The sequence below is a fragment of the Saccopteryx bilineata genome, chromosome 1, assembly GCF_036850765.1.
Source record: "Saccopteryx bilineata isolate mSacBil1 chromosome 1, mSacBil1_pri_phased_curated, whole genome shotgun sequence".
NCBI lineage: Eukaryota > Metazoa > Chordata > Mammalia > Chiroptera > Emballonuridae > Saccopteryx > Saccopteryx bilineata.
Window position 1 is genome coordinate 204408108 of NC_089490.1, and position 10491 is coordinate 204418598.

General features: G+C 43.9%; 1 non-coding gene across 1 annotated transcript; it reads left to right on the forward strand.

Moving 5' to 3' along the window:
- The first annotated feature begins 9047 nt into the window (after nucleotides 1-9047).
- TRNAS-GGA (transfer RNA serine (anticodon GGA)) lies at nucleotides 9048-9123 on the forward strand. The gene has a single exon. It is a non-coding gene; the product is annotated as a tRNA-Ser (tRNA).
- The last annotated feature ends 1368 nt before the right edge of the window (nucleotides 9124-10491 follow it).

A 10491-nucleotide genomic window follows, 5' to 3' on the forward strand; every position in this document is an offset into this window, starting at 1 on the left:
GTCTCCAAGCCCTCACAGTGACATCCGTCCTGATGAAGGCCCCACCTGCCAGCGCCCCCGCCACGGGGGCTTCTCCAGCGTCGTGGCAGTAATGTCACCCTGTGCAGACCTCAGGCACGCTTCTACTCTGTTCTCTTCCTGGATGGCACCACCACCCTCCTCTAGAGGGGGGCTGGGGCGTCAGAGCCCACTCACTGCGGGGCAAGCAGGAAACACAGGGGTCAGACCACCCCACAATTGTTTCCATGGCAGTGTCCGCTCTCTTAAACAGCCATGACTGCTGTTCTGAGAAATACAGGTCAGGATGTTTCTAAAGTACATTACGGACCAACAGTACTGAACTACTATTTGTTTTAGAGGTCGAGGTTCTGATAAAGAAAGAAAAAAAAGCCCATTGTGGCATTATTCTGAAAGCCTTTTAGCATGAGTTGCCAGAGAAAGAAGTAAAATGTATATAAACTATCCCATTGATTTACAGTAATATAATTAATTATACAGTGTGTTTTAAATTATCATATATAAATTATGAAAATATTATACAATCATTCACTTAATTATAATTCATAAATCTGCCATGGCCCTGGCCAGATAGCTTGATTGGTTAGACGTTAGAGCATTATTCTGATGTGCGGAATTTGCCGGTTTGATCCCTGGTCAGGGCACATACATAAACAGATTGATGTTCCCGTCTCTCTCTCTCTCTCTCTCTCTCTCTCTCTCCCTTCTTCTCTCTCTAGAATCAATATATTATTTTAAAAAATAATAATAATCTTGTCATGCATGATCAAAATAAAAGTAAGTATCCTTGCTAATTTAAGGTACAGAAATAATTGCGAGACAAGCCCACAGGGGTTCGGCTCCGTGGCCTGAGGCCATCTGCAAACAATGGAACCCACAGCCCCACAGAGTTCACATAGCCCTGAGGCACCCCCTGTCGGAGCTTCATTAGGTGTGTGCAGCCTGTCATCGGACGTTTGGGTAAACCTGTAACAACGAAGGGGCTGGTTTTCCTCTGCACTTCTCTACACTGACATCTGTTTACAGCGAGTATCAGGGTGGATTCACGAGGTCCCGGGCTTTCTGAGGCCACCTGTCAGTCCAGCGCTGCGCTCACAGCCAGCTGTCAAAGGCTGAACTGGGGGGACACAGCGGCTTTCTTACTAAGGAGGGGCTGTCTGATTGTCATGGAAACACAGATCCCCAGCACAGGCCCTCTGTTCAGATTCTGACCCCCATGTATTTGAGCAAGTTACTAACGTCTGGAAGTCTCAGTTTCTCCAACTAAAAACAGATGAAAGAATAACAATTATGTCCTGGGGTTGTTCTGAGGGTAAGCGAGATAAAGCCAGGGAATGTTCAGTGAGGTACCTGGCACATAGCGGCTCCTCAGTACCACCAGCCACTCTCAGCCTGTGTCACAAGGCGCAGTGGGCTTCTCCAGAGACCACGGGCAACAGGGTCCTTCTGACCTGACTTTCTCCTGCTTCGGGCCAGCTCCACTTCTTCTGTCTCTCTCCCCTCGTCTCCCCTGTCCTCTCCCTCCCCTGCCTCGTGACCCCGAGGCACAAAGCTCTGTCTGGGACAGGCCCTTCCCTCTGCCTTCAATCTCAGACGAGGACATCAGGGTTCCTGCAGACGGTTGGGGTTGACTTTGCGCCATCTCCTCGGTATAGTAAGTTGGGAACAGCGTCTCCATGGCCCTTTCTTGCTCTAGTGGGGTCTGCGGGCTACAGTGACCCTGAACACAAGGTTTGTATTTGTCTTTTGGTCACCATGACTGTATACTGCTCCCTGGACACTTCCATTTGGCCTCTTACAAACGAGCTAGATATTTCCCCAAACAGAATATTAAAAAAATGTTCTAACTCAGCCTGTGCTACTTTTCTGTACCCTCCTGACAGCCAAGGGCCCAGGGAAAAGAGTATGTGAGTTCAGTGATGTAAAAAAAAAAAAAAAAAAAAAAAAAGAGTGTAAGACCCTCATCCACCTGTGCATTAAGCAAAATGTTTTAATTCTTTGGAACATCCATTTGGAGGAAGACGCTTCTCCTTTCCTGTGAATACTGGCTGAGTGTGAAGGAGGCTCCTACCTGTCACTCTGCTCTGTGCCCCGCCAGGCTAACCGGGGCTGACTCAACACCTGGCTGGATTCCAGAGAGCCACGGGACTGGGAGACCACACAACTCCACTTCCTGGGTCCCTGCAGGTCCCTTTCGCAGTCTCCTCTTTGACAACTGCATATACCTGCGTTTCCTTATCTCTGCACCTCCTCTAAATTTCGATGCCTTTCAAAGGCCTATCCCACCTCCTCCTCCCAAGCTGATCTGCAAGGAAGACCCACAGTTACCTTACGTCACATCACCCCTGCCGGAGAGTGCTCTCTGTGCACGCACTGTCCACACCTCCTTGAGCACAACTGACCTTCCCTTCCCTTTCAGCCTTTGTCACATCCCTCCGCAAACACCTGCTCTAGTGGTACTCTCAGGTCCGTCACCTGAGGCCACCCAAGAATTCCTTTATGGCGAGGACTACATGGTGTTATAATTGTGTGGGGTTTTTTTTTAAACGTTGGACAGTTTCTCATTGGTAACTGACATTCAGTACATATTTGTTGTAAACTACAAATTTCAGTTCAGAAGAGTGTGACGAAAATCTGAGGTGATTCTAGAATAATGAATTTAAAAATTATTAGAATGTTTTTAAACACAGTATCGCAGCCTTTGATGGTTTAGATATATTTTTTAAAGTTTGCTAAGTAAGAGTTTTTCAAAGCAAGGCCTGACCTGTGGTGGTGCAGTGGATAAAGCGTCAACCTGGAAACGCTGAGGTTGCCGGTTCAAAACCCTGGGCTTGCCTGGTCTAGGCACATATGGGAGTTGATGCTTCCTGCTCCTCCCCCCTTCTCTCACTCTCTCTCCCCTCGCTATAATGAATAAATAAAAAAAATATATTAAAAAAAAAGTACAAGCAACAGTTTTTCAAAGCAGTGTAACCAATGTCTATTCCATGCAACAGTATATGAGAGTTCCAGTTGTCCTACGCCTTGCTAACACTTGTTATTCTCAGATTTATATATTTATATGCAGGTACACACATTGCTTGATTTGGTGTGACATTTTATTTAGCATTTTTGCTTCTGATGTTTATAAGTGAAACTGGCCTATATTAATTTCTGTTCTTAATTTCTTTCCCTTCCTTCTACTTCCTTTGTATACAGTTACTTTTTTCTAGTTTCTTATATTACTTAAGTTCTTGCAAGTTTAGTACTCTCTCTATGCACACATGTACACATATTAGATTTTATTAGCTACATACCTAATATGTAACATATTAGTACCTTAATATTATATTATAGTATTATTTCCATATCCTATTTAATGTTACCTTTTAAAATCTACTTTTCATTATATTAGGTATGTATTTAATATATATTACTATTTAATATAATGAATATATTAGTCTTTACTATATTAATATCAGATAAAATATATCATAAGGTAGAAGGTTTTCTGAATAAAGTTTAAGATCTAATCACATATATCTAATATATAAATAAATATTACATATACAAGTATATATTATCTTATATAAATAAAAATGTAAATGTTCACTTGTTCAAAATCTTAAATCTCTGCAAGTTCTTCACCAATTGCTCTGAAATTTTGACACAATGTTGCATTCAAATATGTGCTCTTTTTTATATACCTACTACTATATAGATATAGATGTCACACCTGTGACAGGTAAAAACATGCTCTTTTTGAAAAACAGCGCCATCTGTTGGACATAAAAGCAACACATACTATACTAAATATTTTACGATTCCATTTCAATGTTTCCGATTTACGATCCATTTACATGCAGCCAGACTTGAGGATGCATGGTTGCGAGCATGGTGATCGCGTTCTGCAGCTTTAGATCTGCTTTGTTCTCAACAGAATGAACGTGACAGGTTGAGAGTGGCTGAAAGACGTCAACGAGAAACAGCAGATCAGCGTCAAACAGACTCCGTGCTCAGCAATCATGCGATTACAATCGCCTTGCATTCCAGTATAACCCAGCTGATGATTACAGTTTGAGCTGGCATGTTCTCATTGGCACCATGACTGAAGTGTGTCCTTATTGCAAGGCTCTGAAATTTATTGGAAAAACCAAAGGAATGTGTTGCGCTGCTGGAAAAATTAAACTGCCTCAACTTGGAGAACCGTCCAGAGCCTTTAAAAACTTTGCTTGCCGGATATACTGCCGAATCAAAGCATTTCCTATCTAACATCAGGAAATAGAACTCATGCTTCCAAATGACGTCATTCAGTGCAGAAAGTGTAACAGCTCAATTCATGCTAACTTTCAAAGTGAAAGGACAAATGTATCATAAAAGCCGGTTCCCTGCTTCCGTTCCCAGATGGTCAACATAAATTCCTACAAATGTATTTCATCGGTGATGGCAATGATGAATTGAATGCATGCTGTGGAATTTCTACTGGCATAAAAAGGTCCATTGTTTCCCAAATGCAAGAGCTTCTTCACGAAAAAAACAATTTAGTGATTTGTTCAAAACAGCAGTTGACATGATGCCATCTGATACACACAAGATTGTTATTCATGCTGACAAAATGGCTGCTGGAGAACATGTGCAAAGATTCAATGCTCCAACTATAGACGAAGTGGCAATTGTTATAGTCGGAGATCAGTTCCAACCTAGAGATATTGTTCTTCATTGGAGAAACAATCAATTGACAAAAGTTGCAGAAACTCATCGATGCTACGATGCCCTGCAATATCCAATCATTTTTTGGGATGGTGCCGATGGATATCACTTCAACGTTAAGATGATAAATCTAGTCAGTGGTGAAGAAACAAATATGAAAAGCAGCGCAATGAAGTATTATTATTCATACCGATTAATGTTTCGAGAGAATGAAGACAATCACATTTTGAAATGCCATCAGTTGTTTCACCAATACATCATAGACATGTATGCAAAAATCGAAACAGAGCATTTGATATTCATCCGTTTGAATCAGACCAAGCGTCGCTCTGAAGAATACGTTCATTTGCGAGATGCAGTTATAAATGACAGTAACACAAGTAACAGTGGAAGACTAATGATTTTGCCATCTTCATATACAGGCAGTCCACGTCATATGCATGAGTATGCTCGAGATGCAATTGCGTATGTTCATCACTACGGGAGTCCAGACCTATTCATTACATTCACATGCAATCCAGCTTGGGATGATATACAGCAGCTCTTACTTCCTGGGCAATCGCTGGTGGATAGGCATGACATCACAGCACATGTTTTCAGACAGAAGGTGAAATTGCTGATGGATTTCATGGTATAACATGAAGTGTTTGGGTCTGTGTGTTATAAAAAATTAATGAGCAACGTCGTAGAAGCAACAATCTTGACAGGACCTTTCAAAGGTGAAATGACCTCATTCCTCGCATCCCTATGATTCCAACGGATATGCCATTTCAATTTAAGAGATTGCAATTCCCCATTTGATTGGTGTTTGCAATCACCATCAACAAAGCTCAGGGCCAATCTTTAGAATTGTGCAGTATAGATCTAGACACGTATTGCTTCTCACATGGACAATTATATATTGTGTGTTCTAGACTTGGCAAACCAGACAATCTCAATATCTGCACAGACAGTGTAACAACAAAAAATATTGTATACCCACAAGCATTGTGAAATTAAACATATTAGAAATGTGCGCTTTCTCTTTTCTTTCTTTTCCATTTAACCAGACTGAGCCACAGCAATGCGTGGCCGGGTACAGCTAGTAGTATATAAGATATATAACCTCATATATTAATTATATTATATATAGTATATAATATGTGTATCTATTAAATTATATGTCTATAATTCAATATATAATCTTATGTTAGAATATTTTCTAAAGAAGTTTAAGATTTAATAATACATATCTACTATATATAGGCATACATAGTACATATTAGATTATCTATTAGACTATATATTTATAAATTATGTCTACATATCTTTAGATATACTTAAATGTATAATATTATACAGTGGATACTACTATATATAATTAACATTGTTATGCATTTATATATATTAGATATATATCATTTAATCTTACAGTTCTTTATTTTAAAAAAATTCTACCTTAAAATATATTTGCCCATGATTAATATAACCACACAAGCTCTCTTTCCATTGGTAGTAGCATGCTATTATCTTCTCTTTGCTTTAGGTTTTTTGGTGTCATTATGTTTTAAGCTTTAGGCACCTCTCTTATAAACAGAATATAACCAAACTCAATCCCTTGACAGTTTCTGTCCTGTAATTGAAAAGAGAATTTGCAGCCACGTGTGGTTAAGGGACCAGGATCTGGTCTGAGTAGTGTGTTGTCAGGAAACGCTGTCTTTGCGAGAATGTCACCAAGGGCCCCACACAGGCCCTGATCTCCCAGCCTGCCGCACCGAGGTGCCACAGGATGGCCTCGCACTCCAGGTCACAAGCCAGCACACCTGTCATCGCACAGAACAGCACGGAGGGAACCGAACACACAAGACAACAATGCCATCGGGAGACTCAGCACACAGGGTGAGGCTGCTGCAGGCGGAGCACCCAGGGCTGCTCTACCCCAAACTCCTCTGCATGAGGGAAGAGGGCTCTCAAAAGTAATGACGACCAAGCATAGCACAGTGCATGCACCGAGCAGCAAGACCGTCATGGATGACCACCGGTCAGCATTACATACCAGACACAACTGCACTTTATGAACTGGCAGCGCCACACATGTGAGGACTGCGCTGTGCTCTCGTGCTACAAGGGAGACAGGCGTTTCTCACTCCATCATTCCTGAGGGATGTGATGTGCGGCCCATCATCGATGTCATTATGTGGTGCCTGACCCTGGATCTTTCTCAGACACCCTGCTAATTGGCAGTGAATGATTTTGTAAAAAAACAATTTTCGTTGCTTGATCATGGGAAATTCTTTTCATGTTGTTCAAGCCCAGACGACACTACATTTTTCTTTTTTACAAACGCTGTCTTATCCATCTCCTCAAGCCTATAAACTAGGTATTCTCATGACCCTGTTTTTTACAGATGAGGTCATTGAAGCCCAGAAGGTATGACTGACTTGCCTAGAGTCACCAAGGCCCATCAGGTGGGAGCAGTGCTCACACCGAACTTTCCCCAGAGTCCTTGCCCCCCACTGGCACCACAGGCATGGGTGAGAATACACTGTGGACAACACAAAGGGACAGTCTTAACCATGTGAGATGGAAGAATATTCTAGCTTCTACTTTCTCCCTCACATGTTCATCCAAGCCCATTATACCTAAACCTCCCCATTACAGATCTATGGGGGTCTCTGGGGGATTCTTTTACCAATTCACAAACTTGTTCAACAGTGGTGGAGAGGGCCCTGGCTGGTTGGTTCAGTGGTAGAGCTTTGGCCTGGTGTGTGGACATCTTGGGTTTGATTCCCGGTCAGGGAACACAGGAGAGGCAACCATCTGTTTCTCTACCCCTCCCCTTCTTCCTTCTCTCTCTCTTTCTCTCTTCTCCTCCCACAGACATGGCTTTGTTGGAGCAAGTTGGCCCCAGGTACCAAGGATGGCTCCATGGCCTCCAACTCAGCTGCTTAGTTGCCGAGCAACGGAGCAAGGGCCCCAGATGGGCAGAGCATTGACCCTTAGTGGGCTTGCTGGGTGGATCCTGGTCAGGGTGCATGCAGAAGTTTGTCTCTCTGCCTCCCCACTTCTCACTTAAGAAAATAAATAAAACAAAACAGGTCCTGGCCAGTTGACAGTGGTAGAGCATCGACCTGGCAGGTGGAAGACCCGGGTTCAATTCCCGGCCAGGGCACACAGGAGAAGTGCCTATCTGCTTCTCCACCCCTCCCCCTCTCCTTTCTATTCTCTCTTCCCCTCCTGCAGCCAAGGCTCCATTGGAGCAAAGTTGGCCCGGGTGCTGAGGATGGCTCTATGGCCTCCACCTCAGGTGCTAGAATGGCTCTGGCCACAATGGAGCAATGGCCCAGATTGGCAGAGCATCGCCCCCTGGTGGGCATGCCGGGTGGATCCTGGTGGGGCACATGCGGAAGTCTGTCTGTCTGCCTCCACTACCCCCCCATTCTCACTTCAGAAAAACACAAAAAATAAAAAAGTAAAGAAAAAGAGATAGAGAGAGAGAAAAAACAATGTTAAAATAAAAGGAGGAGAGTGAGAAGTGGAAATGGTGGAGACTGTTTCCTTCTCCACGCCCCAACAAATGCATGCCTGGATACTGGTGAGACAGACACTCAGCAGGTAACACTGCTGCTCTCCCTAACACCCACTATTCCTCAGTGGGGACCAAGGATGATCGGGGCAGGATTGTTTGGGGCATCACACACTTCACTCTATTGCCACTGTTCCAGAACAAAAAATAATCACTTTACTACAGAAGGAGCAGTCATCCTGGAGTCACAACTAAACAATAGCAACAGCGACAATAATAGCAAAACGTAAGAGTGTTAATAGCTGTGGGTTTGTCTGCCTGATGAGCTGATCATAAATGTGAGGTCCAGCTTGACCGGAGGTGGTGCAGTGGAGGGAGAGTTGGCCCAGGACACTGAGGGTCCTGGTTCAGAACCCCGAGGCTGACAGCTGAAGCTGGCTGGCCTGCTTGAGTGTGGGGCCGCCGACTTGAGTGCAGGGTCATCGACAGGATTCCAGGGTCGCTGCTAGAGGCAGTCCAAAGGTCACTGGCTAGATGCCAAAGGCCACTGGCTTGAGCAAGGGGTCACTGGCTTGGCATGAGCTCCCTGGTCAAGGTGCACATGAGAAGCAATGAATAAACAACTAAAGTGAAGCAGCTACGCGCTGCTGCTTCTCATCCCTTTACCCCCACCCTTCCTCCCCTTCCCTGTCACTCTAAAAAGAACAAGAACAAGGAAAAGGAAATGTGAGGTCCGGAGCCCTGATGTGTCTGTCGTCCAATGCCTTGTCTTCTCCGGAACATAAAGATCAAAGTTTCATGAAACGGGCATTCAGTGACATTCACAGAACCCACGGCCCTGGCCGGTTGGCTCAGTGGTAGAGCGTCGGCCTGGAGTGCAGGAGTCCCGGGTTCGATTCCCGGCCAGGGCACACAGGAGAGGCGCCCATCTGCCTCTCCACCCCTCCCATTCTCCTTCCTCTCTGTCTCTCTCTTCCCCTCCCACAGCCGAGGCTCCATTGGAGCAAAAGATGGCCCGGGCGCTGGGGATGGCTCCATGGCCTCTGCCCCAGGCGCTAGAGTGGCTCTGGTCGCAACAGAGCGACGCCCCGGATGGGCAAAGCATTGCCCCCTGGTGGGTGTGCCGGGTGGATCCCGGTAGGGCGCATGCAGGAGTCTGTCTGACTGCCTCCCCGTTTCCAGCTTCAGAAAAAAATACAACCCCCCCCAAAAAATAGAACCCACGGTTTTTTATTGCCCATTTGGTCAGGGACTCATTAACATATTAAAATCACCCTCTGTTAGTTACTATATTTTTATGTGTGTTGGTTTCTTGTTTAATCAAACTTATACATTTTATTTCCCTTGCATATGAAATTCTAATCCCTCCTTGTTTAACCCTGACTTAAATCTTACTCCTTTTTACAAACTAGGACATATTCATTCTGTAAAATGTTCTAATTATCTGCTAGTACATTGTCCCTTCTTGTACCTCTAACACAACTCCATCTTTCTACAAAGATATCTGATTATACTACAGATTTGACAGAATACCATGTTATTTCTATTGCATAATTCATTTTAGTATTTCTATCCATCAAAATATAGTATTTATATGAAGTCTCTCTAAAATTTTGATTGCTCTTCGTGAATATACTGATGGAGTGATTGCTTTACAATATGTAATTGGGTCAACTTATTTGTATTTATCTCCAAAGAGTAATTGAATTCATTTTTAAAGATGTGAAACATAAAGATCTTAATGTGAAGACTAGATGGAAGGTTTCACTAAGGAAAGACCAGGTCAATTTTCCCAGTGATGACACTCTGACATCGCTACATCTTTGTGAGGATGATGAGAACACAAACAGGAGAGTGCTGTTATAAAATCCTCGTTATCACCACTCAAGGGAATGAGCTGCTGAGCACCAGCTCCACCCTGACCTCTGTCTGCCACCCTGACATCCAAGAATGCAGCAGATGCGCCTTTCGACTGGCGGTCCACAGTGCTCCCTGAAAACGGGTGCATCTTCTGTCTCGGAGGAGGGAAGGGATGATGTCCTCACACCAGCCCCCCAGGCAAGGCCGACTCATTTCCTTCTCAAACTACCTCATGCCCGGGGACAGGCTGCACCAGAAATCAAGATTTGAATTCTTCTGCTTACTCACCACCTATCACATGTCAGTAGAAACAATAAAAAGTCCCACATCTCTGACTGTTCTCACGATAGATGACTGAGATGTGTCAGGTGACAGAGTCATGTGGAGAAGAATAGAGTTCTTTTCTACATGGAGGCTTT